Here is a 17639-nt window from a genome sequence, read left to right as displayed (position 1 = left end):
TGGTGAAACCCCGTTTCTACTAAAAATACAAAAAATTAACCGGGCATGGTGGTATGTGCCTGTAATCCCAGCTACCCAGGAGGCTGAGGCAGGAGAATCACTGGAACCTGGGAGGCAGAGGTTGCAGTGAGCTGAGATGGCACCACTGCACTCTAGCTTGGATGACTGAGTGAGATTCTGCTCAAAAAAATAAAAATAAAAATAAAAAAGAATCTTGCTAGAAATAACTCCCCTGGATGGAGGTATTAGTAAACAAAATTAGCAAATACATGTTGTTCCAAGCTATTAGGTTTTTCGTTTCTTATTATTTTTCATTCTTTTCTTTTCAATAATTTTAGTTAACTTTAAATGAAAATAAAAATATGGTCCCGAGGTCAATTGGGATTGATTTTCTTGGTTGATTGAATTTAAATGCCCCTTTCTTGAGTTGCTAGTATCAGAAATAAAGGAGCCGAGGTGAGCAAAGGCAAAAATAAAATGAAGCAGATGCCTTTTTCCAAGTGTATAGATAAAAGAGCCCCAGTGACACACACATTCTAACAAGCTATGTGTGAAAATGCACGTATATATGTGTCTACATTTATAAACCTGGATGTCTGTCTAGGTGTCCTACTCCATTTTGTGTTGCCATAAAGGATTACCTGAAACCGGGTAATTTATATAGAAAAGAGGTTTATTTGGCTCATAGTTCTGTAGGCTGCATAAGAAGCACGGTGCCAGCATCTGGTTCTGGTGAGGGCCTCAGGCTGCTTCCACTTATGGCAGAAGGTGAAGGGGAGCTGGTGTGTGCAGAGATCCCATGGCCAGAGAGGAAGCAGGAGAGAAAGGGCTGGTGCCAGGCTCTTTTTAACAACCAGTTCTCGTGGGAACTAAGGGTGAGAATTCACTCATCCTCAAAGGAGGGCATTCATCAATTCATGAGGGATCTGCCCCCATCACCCGAACACCTCCCACTAGGCCCCACCTGCAACACTGAGGATCAAATTCCCACATGAAGTTTGGAGGGGACAGATATCCAAACGATAGCACTAGGTGCAGTTTACCACTTGGAAACACCTACGTAGAGGGACCCAATCAGATTTGGAGTAGCGGGTGGGTGTGAAGGTTGTGGGGGCATAGGGTAGGCCAGAAGAAGCAGCACTCAGAGACCTGGATTCCCAGGGCAGGGGTCAGAACGGTAAACCTTGCCAGGCCTGCCTGTGGAGCTGACAGTGCTAGATCAGGGACTAGCTCAGGTGCAGGTAATGGGGAAATGCTTCACGGCCAGGCCCTGTTCTTCTCTGGCTAAATAAGGCAGTTAGAATAATTTGTGTGCAAGTGTATTTAATTTAATGTCAGAGTTGAACCAAGATTAAGGTCCCCAACCAGGAAGAATGATTAACAAAGTTCAGGCACCAAGAACCTGCTTACTTTTCATTGTGAAGCATAATGATGTGCAAACTCAAGACAAATTGGATGTCCTAATTATAACTCATAAAATTATAAATACTGACTGAGATCAGGGTTTAGGTTTGAAATTGATGGCAGTGAAATTTTCACCTGTGCCCACTGTGGAAGTTTAACTACATTCTCTATATTGATAATGACAGCATTTAGCATGTAGTGGAAGAAAAAAAATCGTTTATCAAAGGCATAATATCCTTTAACAGGTATCAGTATTGCCCCAATACTTACTGTAGAAGACCTCCACATAAACAAATACATGACTAGAGTTAACACAGAGGAAGAGTCTGGGACTCTAATGAATTTGGTATTATTCCTTCTCTGGGCATTGATTTCTTCTTGGTACTATAGCTGATTTTTCAAACTTTCCCCTTTTTGGTGTCTACGCATTCAACTCTAAGGAATTACATAGGAGAAAATATTATTTTTAATTTGATTTTATTAATTTTTGAGACAGGGTCTCACTATATTGCCCTGGCTGGTCTCGAACTCCTGGCCTCAAGTGGTCCTTCTGCCTTGGCCTCCCAAAGTGCTGAGATTGCAGGCGTGAATCACCGTGCGTTCAACTGAAAATATATTGTGACCCTAGAAAAATTCCCATGAAGCTTTGTTATACACAGTCCTATGGACTAGTTCCACGTGGTCTCCATTCATCTATTTTATGCCCATAGGAGGAGTGGGTTGGGACAGGTTTGGTGGGCATGAGGTAGACCCAGCTTGGCAGTGTCAAGGCTGGGGCATGAGGTTACCTGGGGTGAAAGGATGCATGGGGCAGGAAATGGACTTCTTATTCTGAAGGAGAACAAAGGGCAAAGTTGTGTTAATACATCCAAAGCCTGATGATTGAGTCAGCAGAAGCCAAGGTTCAGAGCAAATCTCTGGCAACAGAAAGTAGCAAAGCCAGGAGATGGCAGAGTCTGGCAGGAAACATGAGAGGCAGCCTGAGGAAAGCGTGGAGATTGCATACAGAGCACGTGGGTTTTTCTGTGGCCCTAAGTGGGCTTGCTTGGGCACTCTAGTTAAGTCCAGTGGGCTGCGAAAAAGCAGTGAATCCCTTGCAAAACTGGAAATGTTAAAAATGTATCAGGCCCAAGAGTGGCTTGATCATCTGGCATGAGAGGAATCAAGCAGTGGGTGGTTGCAGGTTGTCTCACAATGTCAGCAGTGTCACAGGTCTGGGTTTTGCTTCTCTGTGATTCTCCTGACTTCTCTCACAGCTCTCAACACGGCCACCAGAGCTGTCTTCTGCAGAAGCCTGAGGAGGGAAAAGGATGTTTCTTTTTATCTGGGAGAAAGCAGCACCTTTTCACAACTTTCCCTCTGATGCTGGGAGCCAGGATTGGGACACAAGGCAGGTCCTGGCTATGTGTGATGGTAGGACAGCCAGTGCCTGGCATTTTGGGCTTTTATCATCCAGAAAGGAAGACGGTCCAAGGAAATGGCTATTGTAAGAGTGAATGACAGCCACAGCATTTCAATGTTCTGGAGCCTTTAAGGTCTTGTTTAGAAAATACAAGGAAATTGCAGCCACACTGCAATTTCATGTCACAGCCAACCTTTTCAATTGCTCTCCATCCTTGTTGAAAGAACAGTTATTGATTCACCAGAACTATTCTTGAAACCCTGAATGCGAGGCACACAGGAAGCTTGGAATTTTCTCTTCCACCACTGTTTGTGAATAACTGGAGGTGGCAGATCCTGGTTGAGAACTCTCTACTAAGGAAGAAGGAAGGTTTGGGGAAAATGTTGGTATCAGCACAGCATGTGTAGGTAATGAATTATATTGCTCATTGGAGAATCTGTTACATGTCAGCTACTATGTGATGAATGTTCAGTGCATGAAAAAAATTTTAGACAGAAAATATATCGGGTCCACTTCCAGAGTCACCTTTTCCATGGCTTTCTCTGAATTCAACCAGTGCTATTTGGCGCTGCCACGTGTTCATATGTGTAATAACTTTAAAGCTATAAATCCTGGAGCAGGATTGAAATGTACTCAGTGTGCTGAATTGTTCCACAGTCACCTCTGGCTATGTTAGGAACTGTGTTTTTCAGAATCCCTTCCCTCTATGGATCCTAAATAGAGTTAGCCAAAAGAGACACTTGCATGAGGTTTGAGAGGCAGAAGAGAAATAGTGGTCGTTTTTCTCTGGATCCCTTTGCAGGCTGATATCGTGACTATCAGATGGGCAATGCCCTGTGGGTCCCAGCCCGTCTTTGCTCTGTTCCTCTCCATGTCCAGGTCTTCTTTCTGATTGTTGGCCCACCACCAGCCACTTGGCCGTAGACCTGCAGTGGCCAACACTCCCTACCCACACATCCCAGCTCCCCTACTGTCATCCTGTTTCAGCAGCCCAACAGCACTTGGCCTTCCTTCCCTGATCTCTAGCAAGCTCTGATCAATACACTTGGCCAGGGCTTCAGGAGGACTGGACAGTGAGTTTTCTCTGATACTCTCACTTCCCCTTCCAGATCTCTGCCTTCCCAGCTTCTCCCACAATTGTGTCAGGTCTAATCCCTATCCTGTTTCTTCTTCCGTGATATCCACAGTGACTCTACTTTCTTGAATACATGCTGATAGATACATGCTGTTATTCAAATCTGCATAGATTTGGCCTTCATTTGTCTTCTGTAACTGCTGTTTAGAGCCCCATTTCTACCAATGCTGGAGGCTGGGGTGGGATACTATTTAAACTTGCCAAAGCAAGAATATTCTGTTTCTTATGGTTTAAAGTAGTCATTTCTGGGTTAACTTAAGCTGTCTTGCATCTCCCTCCTGTTTTCCTAAAATGCCTCTGGGTGCAGGGAGAGACCTACCCATGCTCCTGGTGGGACGGGCCTCTCCCAGCATGCTGGTCTCTGCCGTGGAATAGAGAGGCTGTCCCCGAATGTTCCGCACCATTCTTTCTTGAGATGTGTCTAATTGCACTTGTCCTTTGGACCAATATGCTGAGACTTGCTGCTGAATTTCAAGGCCCCTGATGTTTTGCCTCTATTGATGAGGGGGCCACCCTCTCTGGACTCAATTCCTGACCCTAGGCCTCCCCTGAGCCACCTGTTCTCTCTGCATCTCCATGTTGCCCTCTGGGACACTCCTGCCTTCCTAAATTTCATGCCAAGGCTGTGAAGGAATCAGGTTGCTATCTCAGGACCACTTAGAGGGTGTCTGCAAGTTAGGGGGCATCTGTAAGCAGGGAGGAAAGGTTTTCTAGAAATCACTAGAAAGTGGAAGAGAAGAGGTGATGGGAATAGAGCCATACCCTGGGGCTTGAGATAGAGGTTTCTGAGGTGGAACAGTTTCAGGAGCTAACAGCCTCATGGATCTGATCCAGGAGAGGGGAGTGAACTGGAGTATGCGGGGAAGTCCAATAATTGGAGTCATCAGACCTTGTCTGTGTGTCTAGGAGAGAGTTCAAGGAAAGCAGCGGGGAAGCACTAGGGTTTGCAGAGAAAGCAGAAGGGAGCTTAGGAGAGTAGAACAATTGTGAACTCTGTAAGCCAGCCTCCTGAATTTAAATGCTGGCTCTAAGGTCAAGAGTGGATCCTTTCTTGAGCCTCCCATTCTCCAGGTGTTAAATGGCTGAAATGATATCCCTTTTGTGGACAATTGTGAAATATTCAGCATATAGCAGGGACTGGGTGCATGGTAATCCCCATCGTTGGCTGCACTCACTACTCATCATCAGCTGCCAACTGTTAGAGAGAAAGTAGTGAAAAATGAGCATATTTCCTTAAGATGCCCCTCACTTCTCCTAGCATTTCTAAAATCCAGATGATGTATATATTTGTTGTATTTGTTTCCATTTTTGGTCTTTTTGTTCCCTTACTAAACCAATGGTGCATCTTACAATTTTTGATACCTTGAATCCAGGAAATATATTCCTTGTTCTCCTCCTTATAGATACAAGGATGCTGGTACAGTTTGGTGTTCTTTTTGTCTCATTTTGCCACTAGATGGCAGGCCCATTCTATTATTCCTGCACCCCACCCCTCACCCCAACCCCATCAGTGGAATGAAGAATTAAATTTTGTAACAAAAATATAGCTAAAATTTTGAAATGGAAAAATAGGGTAATCTTGAACGGACAGATATCAAAATGCAAAGTTTCAAAAACAAAGAATGTCAGAACTTTACACAATAACACTCTGCTGCCATCATTTCTTTAAACATCTACTTTACCCCATGAAAACCTAAGCTCCTTGCAGCAAAGGGCTGTGTTATAAATCTTTCTATGTTCAGGACTTAGAAAGTCCAGTCCTGCTGCCAGCCCCAGTGGATTTAAAAATTGAACCTGGAGAAGAGAAAGGTCTTCATGAATTCATTACGCACATCAAGCAAGACTAAGATAGCTCTTAAGAAAGATTGATGCCTCTTTTATGAAGAGTTACAAGAAGAGATTAGCTGGAAATAGTAGCAAGAGGGACTCCAGTGAAACTTAAGAAAGAACTTCCTGATACAGATGCTGTGAACCCTGGGAGTGGATAACCAAGAATGATACATAGTGGCCCCCTTCCTCCTTTCACTGGTCGGGAGGTATGTCCTAATGGGAGGATTGGACTAGTTGGTCTCTCAAGCTTCTTTTAATTCTCTTTGTGATTGTAAATGTGTTTTCCTCACTTATTGCAAATTATTGCTGTTATTTGCTCCACTGGTGAAAATCTATTGTACAATTAATTTTTTTGTAGAGACTTCAAAGCATTTCATAGCCGATCTTCATTATCATGGGCTGATGTAGATTTCTGTAGAGATAGAAAAACTGAGAAGCTCTACTGAGCAAGCTGGGGACCCTTCCCACAGTCCAGGATCTGTTCTTTTGCAAAGATCTTATGAGTTTTTTAAACCAAATAAACAAAGAAAACTTGTTTTGCTCTGAAGGAAAAAAAAAAAGACACAAAACGAACAGCGACTTTGTCTGACCTTTCCATCGCCTGTAAGCCTCAGAGCTGTTGGCTGTGCCTTGTGATAACTCTGATCTTTTGACTAAAAAAGAATGCTAATCAGCTGGGCTTTGCCAACCTCCATTTGTTACCCAGTTGCTAAGTGATCGCTAAAGATTAGCCAGCCACAGGTGAATGGAAATTTCTACCCTGTGCTTTTTTTTAGAGATGAAAAATAGCTTAGGGCATTTAAAGAAAAACAAACAAACAAACAAACACTCGTATGTCTTTGGCTCTTGAATTGTTTTTAAACAGCCTTTCTCTGTCCCAACAAATCCAAAAATTGGAAGAGGCAACAAATGTTTTTCTGAAGTTCTGAAGTGCCCTTAACCTTGGCTTTTTTCTTGTTCCCGTCATCATTTCTTTAGCTGGGGTGAACTGTCTGATGATGCAAAAGCCAAGAGACAAACCACCAGCTTTATATATTGTATAGCTTCTCCAACTCACCCATCAAATGGGGGAAAAATAGTAGATAGTACTGATCACTAGGACTGTTGTGAGGATCAAATCAAACAATAGTGTGAGAAATGCTCAGCATAGGGCCTGTCCAGAGAAGGTACCCAGTGCATACTGGATTCTTTACTAGTGGTGTGATCACCATCACCCTTGTCGTGTGCCAGGTTCTCTCTGTGATTCAGAGTATTATTATTCCAAAGGGAAATGCACATTGAATTTTCTCTCTTAAGAACTACTTGCAGTAGAACACCCTTTGACTGGGGTAAGAACCCTTGAGTAACAGAGGCCACTGTGTCCGAAAGCTTTACCTGTGTATAGGTGTGCCACAGTTGCATGAACCTCACCTTGGCTTGCTCATCTAAAAAGTGGACCAATAAACCTTGCAACTGACACACAAGTTTAGAAAGGTCAGATAGCATGGTGGGTAGATCTATTCCAGGTTCCCTTGCAATTACCAAAAGGATTGTAACTTTCAATGCTTCATTAATCCACATGTAGCACTGCACAGAGCTGATTTTTTTCTCTTTTTTTTTTTTTTTTTGAGATGGAGTCTCGCTCTGTTACCTAGGCTGGAGAGGAGTGGCATGATCTCGGCTCACTGCAAGCTCCGCCTCCCGAGTTCAAGCAATTCTTCTGCCTCAGCCACCTCAGTAGCTGGGATTACAGGCATCCGCCACCACACATGGCTAACTTTTTGTATTTTTAGTAGAGATGGGGTTTCACCGTGTTGGCTAGGCTAATCTCGAACTCCTGACCTCAGGTGATCCTCCCATCTTGGCCTCCCAAAGTGCTGGGATTACAGGGGTGAGCCACCACACCCGGCCCACAGCTCATTTTGAAGGAACTCTACCAATAACCTACTGTTTACAATTTTTAACATGATAAACAACATAGTAACAAACATCCTTATATACATATCTTTTCATAATTTTAAGACTCTCTTGAGGTAAGATCCTAGAAGCTGGGCTGAAGAATTTGGTTCTCTTTCCATGGGTCGGGTCATTGGAATGTTCAGAGGATGCACCCGGTAGCAGATGCTCTTCATCCCTAGTTATCAGGGCTATGTCAGGAGGAGGGGGAAAGAGACATGAGGATTTTGCTTGCCTCTATGTTCCTTTTACTTCCTTGATAGTTTGTCTTGGTTTATCCTATTTCTTTTTCTAACCCCCTGGCTTCTACTTTTGGCCAAATATTACTGGAGTATGTATGAGAGTAGAGGGAGACGCAGACGGGTCGGGGATGCAGGGAGTGGAAATATTGAGGGAATATTCCTTTTAATCATTATCTTTAGTTTTATTTCATTCCAGCTTCTCAATGTGGATCAGGTGGGTGGATTTTTCTAATTTTTAAGACTATAAATCTTAAACGAATTTCTCTAATTTTTAAGACTCTAAGTCCTGTACTAGCAAGAACATGGATTTTTCTACCCTTCCTTAGAGTGCTCCAGATTATGTGGGAATTTTATTTCTCTTTGTTTGCAAGAGAAACTCCTAAAGAGCTCATTCCTTAGAAAAGCATGAATTTCCGCATGTCTCTTTAACCATCAATTTAGCTGCTCTCAAAGAAATCTGAAGAATGCTTTGCTTGTGTGTCTTTTTCCTTCTGTGTCCACTTTTAACTAAATGTCTCTTTCCAGTGTCTCCATTTCTAATTAATAAGAAGGGAGTTAACTGGACTGATTATTCTTTGTCATCCCATTGTGGCCAGATCTTTGAACAGTCTATCTCTTGGGCTTCTAGACAACCTGCAGATGGCCACTTTTAGGTTCAGTACCTCTCTCATCCAGTCAGCTGTTGGTTGAGTGTGTGGTAGGGTGTGTATCATATGGAATGGAAAGATCCTCGGATGCTCTAGAATTCCGAGTGAGGTGAAGGGCATTCAGCGGACCTTGGGTGCTCTTACTCAGGGATTTCTTTTAAATTGGCAAGCTAGTCCAGGGGCAGTGCCAGCACTTTGGGAGGCCGAGGTGGGAGGATCACTTGAGCCCAGGAGTTCAAAACCAGCCTTGGCCACATAGCAAATCCCCATCTCTACAAAAAATATAAAAAAAAAATAGCTTGATGTGGTGCGTGCCTGTGGTCCCATCTACTCTGGAGGCGGAGGCAGAAGGATCACTTGAGTCTGGGAGATAGAGGCTGCAGTGAGCTATGATTGTGCCACTGCACTCCAGCCTGGGCAACAGAGTGAGACCTTGTCTCAAGAAAATAAATAAATAAATAAATAATAAATTGGCAAACTAGGAGAGAAAAAGCATCGTAAGTATAGCCTGGCATTTTTGTAAAGTAAAAAAAAAAAAAAAAGCTTCTAAAAAATGTCTACACATACATTTAGCCCATGACCCAGCAATTTAGGTATTTGCCCCAGAGAAATGAAAACATATGGCCACAAAGGCTTGAACATGAATGTTTATAGTAGCTTCATTTTTGATAACACAAAACTGGAGACAGTCTGGGTGTCCATCAATATGAGAATGGAAAAGCAATTTTGACATAATTATACAATAGAACGCTACTGCATTCCATTGCAAAATAGTTTCTTTTCTACAAAAAGAAATGTGTTACTGGTACACACAACCTAGATGAATCTCAAAAAATTATGCTGAGTGATAGAAGTCTATTCCAGAGTCCACACTATATGACTCCATTTATATAAAGTTCTAGGAGAGGCAAAACTAAAAAAAATTTAAATAAAAAAGTCATTCCTCTCAAAGATAGAGATGAGGCCTGAGCAGGAAGAGGTATTGGTATTTTCTGGGGTCATGGTCATTTTCACATCTTGAAAGGGGTTTGGTTACACGGGTGTATGCATTCTTCAAAACTTAGCAAATGTACACTTAAAATTGGTGCATTTCATGCTATGTGATTTTGCCTCAGAAGAAAAAAAATGTAAATAAATCTTGAACTGTAATTCAACTCTGATGTGTTCAGCGTATGGATGTATTTAAGTATACTTATGGCTATAATTTAATTTGAAATTCACCAAGAGAAATAAGATGGATTGATCAATGGATACAGACATGGATAGATATGTAATAAACTAAGAACAGTAAAATATTAATAGTGAAATCTTGGTGGTAGAAATTCAAGTGTTCACTGAAAATTCTTTCAGTTTGCTATGTGTGTGAAAAGTTTTCCAATAGAATGTTGGGGAAAATGTCTATTGAAATATGATATACCATTCAATTAACAACAAATAGTCATGCACGTGTCATATATAAAGCATTATGATATGTACTAAAGATGCAAGAATGAAGAAAGACAAAGCTTTTGGCTCGGAGCTTTCACAGTTTCATAAAGGAGACCAAAGTACCAAATTGTTAGGGGAACAAACAAGTCAACAATTTTCTGGAATCGTCTAACTTCAAGTACTTTACTTTTATTTGTTTTATGTGTAAAAGAAATGCATTTTATTATTATTTAAGTTTCTGTTTCTATTTTTATATATTTCAGGTGTACAAGTGCAGGATTTTTAAATTTTCATTTTTTTAAAGCATAGTCTTTGTCATCTAGGCTGGAGTACAGTGGCACAGTCATGGCACACTGCAGCCTTGAATTCCGGGGCTCTAGTGATCTTCCCATGTCAGCCGCCCAAGCAGCTGAGACCGCAGGTGTACACCACAATGGCCACCTAATTTCTTAAAATTTTTGTAAAGACGAGGTCTCACTATGTTGCCCAGGCTGGTCTAGAACTCCTGGGCTCAAGCAATCCTGCTGCCTTGGCCTCCCAAAGTGATGGGATTACAGGCATGAACCACCGAGCCTGGCTGCAGATTTTTTACATGCTTGGATTGCATAACAGTTACATCTAGGCTTTTTAGTGTACCCATCACCGGAATAGTGAACATTGTACCCAAGAGGTAATTTTTCAATCCTTACTTTCTCCTACCTTCTCACCTTTTGGAGTCCCCAGTGTCTATTATTCCACTCTGTATGCCCACGTGTACCCACTGTTTAGCTTCCACTTATAAGTGAGAACATACGGTTTTTTTTTTTTTTTTGAGACAGAGTTTCACTCTTGTTGCCCAGGCTGGAGTGCAATGGTGAGATCTCGGCTCACCGCAACCTCCGCCTCCCAGGTTCAAGCGATTCTCCTGCCTCAGCCTCCCGAGTAGCTGGGATTACAGGCATGCACCGGCTAATTTTATATTTTTAGTAGAGATGGGGCTTCTCCATGTTGGTAAGGCTGGTCTCGAATGACTTTCTGTTTTTGAGTTATTTCACTTAGGTTAATGGCCTCCAATTCCATCCATGTTGCTGCAGAAGACATGATTTCATTCTTTTTTATGGCTGAGTATTATCCCGCGGTATATATGTACCACAGTTTTTTAATCCAGTTGATGGATTAAATTGGACACTTAAGTTGATGGACACTTAGGTTGATTCCATATTCAAGTACTTTATTTTTAAACGTAAGGAATTCTTTAAGTAAATGACTCCGTGTTATTTTGATTGACTAATTTTGTAAGTGTTTTTATGTAAACAAACTCACAAGTTAGGAAAAAAATCTTTCATCAAATGCTGTCTTCTAATTTTGTTTAGGGAAATGTTTTTCTCATAACCATACCTTGCCTGTCTGTTGCCTCTGTGACCTATTGACATAATATTTAAAATTTACTTTACAGCAAGGAAAAGGGCACTGAAAATGCACGGAAAAGTCAATGAAAGTCAGAAGAAAAAAAGGTTAATATTTAAGGTTGACTTTGGTTGGAGTTAACTTCAACTTTCCCCCACCCTCTTCCTGCAGAATCTCCTCCTTCCAGCTGAGGATTCATTCTAAAACCTGGTTATAAGGTGTCTTGCTCACAATTGTCTGTGGCTCTTTACTGCATAGAGTCTGGTCCCACAGCCTTAGCTGCTGTTCCAAGTCCTCCACAGGGTGGCCTGTACCTGCCTCTTCACCCACACCTTCTGCTGTGCTCACCGCCTCTAATCCCTTACCCGCTAGCCACCCTCACCTGTGTGAGGTAAGCTTCTGATCTAGGTGGTCCTTCCTCCTGTTTACTTACTCTCTGGATTAGTTCATTTTTGCATTACTATAAAGAAATACCTGAGGCTGGTTATTTATTTATTTATTTATTGAGACGGAGTCTCACTCTGTCGCCCAGGCTGGAGTGCAGTGGCGTGGTTGGCTCACTGCAACCGCTGCCTCCCAGGTTCAAGCGATTCTCCTGCCTCAGCCTCCAGAGTAGCTGGGATTACAGACGCCCGCCACCACGCCCGGCTAATTTTTGTATTTTTAGTAGAGACGGGTTTCGCCATGTTGGTCAGGCTGGTCTTGAACTCCTGACCTCAGGTGATCTGACTGCCTCAGCCTCCCAAAGTGCTGGCATTGCAGGTGTGAGCCACTACACCTGGCCTGAGGCTGGTAGTTTATAAAGAAAAGAGGTTTAATTGGCTCACGGTTCTGCAGGTGAACCAGAGGTGTGGTGCTGGCATCTGCTTCTGGTGAGGGCCTCAGGAAGCTTCCAATTATTGGCGGAAGGCGAAGTGGGTGTATCACATGGTGAGACCAGGATCAAGAGAGAGGGGAGAGAGGGGCTACACTTTTAAAAAACAACCAGATCTCGCGTGAACGACCTGAGCGAGAACTGGCTCATCACCAAGGGGATGGCACGAATCCGTTCCTGCGGGATCGGTTCCCATCATCCAATACCTCCCACCAGACTCCACTTCCATCATTGGAGGTCACATTTCAACTAAGATTTGGAGGGGACCGTATCCTAACTATATTAACTTCCAATTTTCATCGAAAGCCCACCTGTCTAAGAAGAGCTCCTAGACATTCCCTTTCCCCTTCAACTTGGAGGAATTGGGAATGACAAAGAGAAATTAATCAAAAGAAGAATTAATCTCTCCAATCAGCCTTGGCATTTTCTTTCTGTCTTTGATATGTTGTTTTTTACAGTGTCTTGGTTTTCAGAATAAGCTGTTTGTAACTACTTCCTCCACTATATTGTGAGCCTCTGGAGGGCAAGGGCTGGGTCTTACTCATCTTTGAGTAATTTTAAAGCCACTAAATAGGGCTCTGCACATAGTGAGAATTCAACATATGCTTAGTTGAATCTAATATTTCAGAAAAAGTCAACATCTATTCTTTAAGATAGCCCACAGCAGGCTGAGTGTGTTATTCGTAAATCCATTGGCCAGCGTCATTTCCTCCAAAGAGCAGCATTTTTGATAGAACCAAAGGCTCATGACTGACCTTCAGAAAGACATTTTGTATTTCACCATCAAAGAGTGGTACAGGTTTTATTAGACTTCCATAATCCAGGTCTCGTTTCTCAGGCAACTCTGAAGCGTATCACACTTTATCTGAGAGGGTCACAATTAGTGAAGGAAGGGATTGGCCTTTGCAAGTTTGTGTTGCTCACAAACTTATTAAATTGCTTGATTTTTTTTTTCTTCCTAGCTTTGATAGATTGACTTTGCCTCTTTTACTGCGTGCATAGTGCCATCTTGTGGCCATAAAGCATATAACACTCATAGTTATGCCACAGTGCTTCTGTTCCATCTTATTTCTGTAGTCCAGAGGATCTCTAAGTGTAGAAACACATGGATTATTACTAGGTGAGCATACATATAGTTTACTGCTAAGCCAATTCAACCTGGTACATCTAGTTGGGGTATATCTAGAAGCATTTAAGATGCTTGTATTTTGTGCGTTTTCCAACTTCTTTCATTGAAGTATCCCAATCCAGTGTTTTTCTTTGAAAAAGAACCCATGTAAACTAGGGAAACAATAGATGTGGTCCTTGCAGAGGCTGGAATGAGAAACTCAAGATTACTTTAGAAGGGTCCAACTCAAGAGGGGTTGCAAAACCAAACTTCCTGCTAGAAGAAGCTGAAAGCAGTAGACGAGGGGCAGAGGAACATATAGGGTACGTCTTAATGTATAGCCTCGGGTAAAAAGAAAGAAGAATAAAACAGATCTTTAATACAGTGAGTAAAATCTCCAACAATCCAAGTAACCAGAATATAGGAACTGAAAGAGATTTTGAACCATTGCAAATAGATCGTGTCCTGCACTGAAACCTCTGCAGTTTTCCTCAGAATCCCTCAAACCCATTGAGAATCCATCAATTCAGACTTAACAATGAGAGCTAACTTGGGCTTGGGATGCAGCAGATTAAATGTTGTCAGTTAAATGAATCATGTGCAGGTTTAGAAAACCAGTCTGAAAATTTTGTTTGGATTTTTGCAATTGTCCTGCTTAAATGTACCAAAAACGCTTACCCTCTGAGACAGGTAAATTCCTCCCACCACAGTTCACCATTCTTCTTATGACTGGCCCTCTGTTCATTCAGTGACCAACTATTTCTTTTGTTGGTTGATACTGGAGTAAGTATGAGGTGACAAACATCAAAAAGGCCCATTCCTGCCTTCATTTATCTCAATACCCACTGACAGTACGCAGGGGAACAATGCGGGATGCAAATCAATTCTTCAACAGCTTTATGACCCTAACTTCAGAGATCCTATCTATAGTAACAATGGAAATGCAAATGGTCAGTACCTGGTGCTACCTGACTTTTAGCAACAACGAAGTGGGCCAAAGTGCAGCCTGATTAATGTTTAATTACAAATATATTTCTGTTCAGAACTCAGCATGCAATCCTCGTCAACACTGGGGGACCGTTTCAAGTCTGGTAATAATTGAGAAGGAAGCAACCACTACTAATAGGCCTAAAGGAACAAAGAGAGAGCGTGGGTCCAGGAACTCAGAGAGGGAGTTGCTTTATAGAGAGATGTGTGACAGAGGGAGGTAGAGGGAGAGATGCCCTGATCTCATTTTTCTCTTTCTCACCAATCTCTAGCCAAGGCCATCACTGGCCAAGCCCATCTAAAAGCCAGAGGCAGCAAGCAGTGCCCGTTGAAACATCCATAAAAGGTAAGCTCCTGGGTCTCAGAGCAGGGTGAAGAAGAGCAGAGAGTGAGTATGAAGAGGCAAATGGAAAATACCTGGCCCAGGGCGTATCTGGATTTTTAACAGAGACACACATTCCTCATCACATGGTTTTTCAATCTGGATAGGTGGGTTTTTGTAATCTGTGGAGCAATGTGAGTCCATTCCCATCCACTGATGGACTTGATACTGTATGTTTCATATCATGCCAATAACGCATTATAGCAAGTGGGGCAGGGGTATGATGGAAGGTGTGAGGGACAGAGACAATGCTGAAAGCTTCTTGATTAGCATGAGGGTAGAAAGAAAGTCAGAGATTGAATGGCATAGCAAGATCCACAAAGTGCAAGCTCAAGGTTCACATATATCATTTGTGAAACAGTAGAATATTTGAAGGTTGACTGTGATAAATTAAAGATGCATATTGTAATTTCCAGAACCATTGTAATCACCCAATGGGTTCTTCCTGCCACTGCACAGACAAAACCAATTCACTGAGACCATGACATTACAATAAAGAAAGAGTTTAATTGAAATGGGCTGGCCATACCACGTGGGAGATTGTTATCAAATCAATCTCCCTGAAAATTCGGAGGTGAGGGTTTTTCAAGGATAGTTTGGCCAGCAGGGGGATAGGGGAATGGATGCTGCTGATTGGTTGGGGATGCAATCATAGGGGTGTGGAAAACGGTCCTAGTGCACCAAGTCTGCTACAGGATGGGGGCCACAGGAGCAGTTGAGCCAAGAGTCGTGGGTATCCAGTCGTCAAAAATGCAAAAGTAGCAAACGACATCCCAAAAGGCCAGTCTTATTTTCTATTATAATAATGTTATCTGCCAGAGTAATTGGGGAAGTTGCAAATTTTGTCACTTCCCGAATAATGGATGGTAATTGTTTACTCCTACACCTTAGCAGACTAGAAGCCCCTTTCATCCTCCTAACCTGGTGGGCTTTCATTAGTTTTATAAAGGTGGTTTAGTTTTAGGGAAAGGTTCTTCTCATTTAAACTATAACCTAAATTTCTCCCAAAGTTAGCTTAGCCTAAGCCCAGGAAAGACCAAAGGCAGTTTGGAGGTTAAAGGCAAGATAGGGGTTGGTTAGATCAGATCTCTTTCATGTTGTAATTTTCTCATTGTTATAATTTTTGCAAAGGTGGTTTCACTCTGAAGTTCCCCCCAAATCTTTACACAATGATAGAAATGTTCTAGATTTTTGCTGTCCAACTGGTAGCCGCTTGCCACGTAGAGCATAGCCCTAGAATATAAGTACAAATCTAAATGGGAAAAAACTGAATTTTCCCTAGTGCAAACAAGGAAAACTTTCCCTTGCCATCTCTCATCTCTCTTTTCTTAGAGTATTTAGTTTAAAAAACTTGCAGTTGTTAATTCTTTCTCTATCTCCTTTGCCAACTTTATAACCAGGGATGTCCTTCTGAAGGACCTGGGGCTATCTCTTTGAAATGTTAACATCAAGGAAGCTAGCCTCCCTATCTTCCCATCTCCATGGGTGCTCGCTCCAAATTATAACTAGCTACCTATCAGAGAGATCTAAGAAGTTTTATTATTTCTTTGAATAAAGGCAATTAGCAAACACAATAGCCACCTCAATTACTAGGTGAGTTTAAGATAAGCTTTGTACGACAAACGGTGCTGTCAAATCCTCTGACTTGAGGACAAGCTATAGTTTATCTTGTGAACAGGTATGTTCTAAATGGCTGCACAAAAAGCAAGAACTTTTTGTCTTTGCAATTTCTTTTTTTTTTTTCTTTTGTGAGATGGAGTTTCACTCTTATTTCCAGGCTGGAGTGCAATGGCGCGATCTCAGTTCACCGCAAACTCCACCTCCCGGTTCAAGCGATTCTCCTGCCTCGGCCTCCTGAGTAGTTGGGATTACAGGCACCTGCCATCTGCCCAGCTAAGTTTTTTATTTTTAGTAGAGATGGGGTTTCTCTGGTCAGACTGGTCTCGAACTCCTGATTTCAGGTGATCCGCCCGCCTTGGCCTCCCAAACTGTTGGGATTAAAAGCATGAGCCACTGTGCCCAACCTGTGGTTTCTTTTCTCTCTCTCTCTTTTTTTTTAGACAGAGTCTCGCACTGTTGCCCAGGCTGGAGTGCAGTGGTGTGCTCTCGGCTCACTGCAAGCTCTGCCTCCCAGGTTCAAGCAATTCTCCCGAGTAGCTGGGACTACAGGTGCCCGCCACCATGCCCGGCTAATTTTTTGTATTTTTAGTAGAGACGGGGTTTCACCATGTTAGCCAGGATGGTCTTGATCTCCTGACCTTGTGATCTGCCCGCCTCGGCTTCCCAAAGTGCTGGGATTACAGGCGTGAGCCCCTGTGCCCGGCCCGCAGTTTCTTTAGGAGCTACCTGTGATGTGCCTCACCTTCAGGGTTTAATGCTTATTCAATGATAACACTGTTTTCTTTCTCCTTTACTTTGTGGAAAGGTTTTTTAGGTTGAGAGGAAATTTTGTTGTTAGTTATATTTCCTCAGTAAGAGCAACCAATTAAAAAGTAAACACAAGCGGGTGTAGGTGAAAGGTCAATAGAGGTGCTACAGTGGAATCCTAAAGCATGCAGTACACAAAAGAAGTCAGGAAACAAGAGTGGAGAAAACCAAAAAACCAACAGAAAACCCAGGTGGACAAAGATAAAACAAATACAAAGATGGAAGCTTAAACTTATCCATATAAATAATTGTTGTAAAACCTTCTGATAAAAGTCAGAAATTGTCAAAATGGGAAAAGCCAAGACCTACCTGTATATTGTTTACAATAAATGTACTATAAAGGCACAGACAGGTGTCAAGCAAAAGGATCAAAAAGATATACCACGGAAGCACTAACCATAAGAAGGCTGGTATGGCTGTATTAATGTTAGGCAAAGTAGATCTCAAGACAA

This window comes from Pan paniscus, chromosome 17, assembly GCF_029289425.2.
Source record: "Pan paniscus chromosome 17, NHGRI_mPanPan1-v2.0_pri, whole genome shotgun sequence".
NCBI lineage: Eukaryota > Metazoa > Chordata > Mammalia > Primates > Hominidae > Pan > Pan paniscus.
This window is presented reverse-complemented; position numbering follows the sequence as displayed.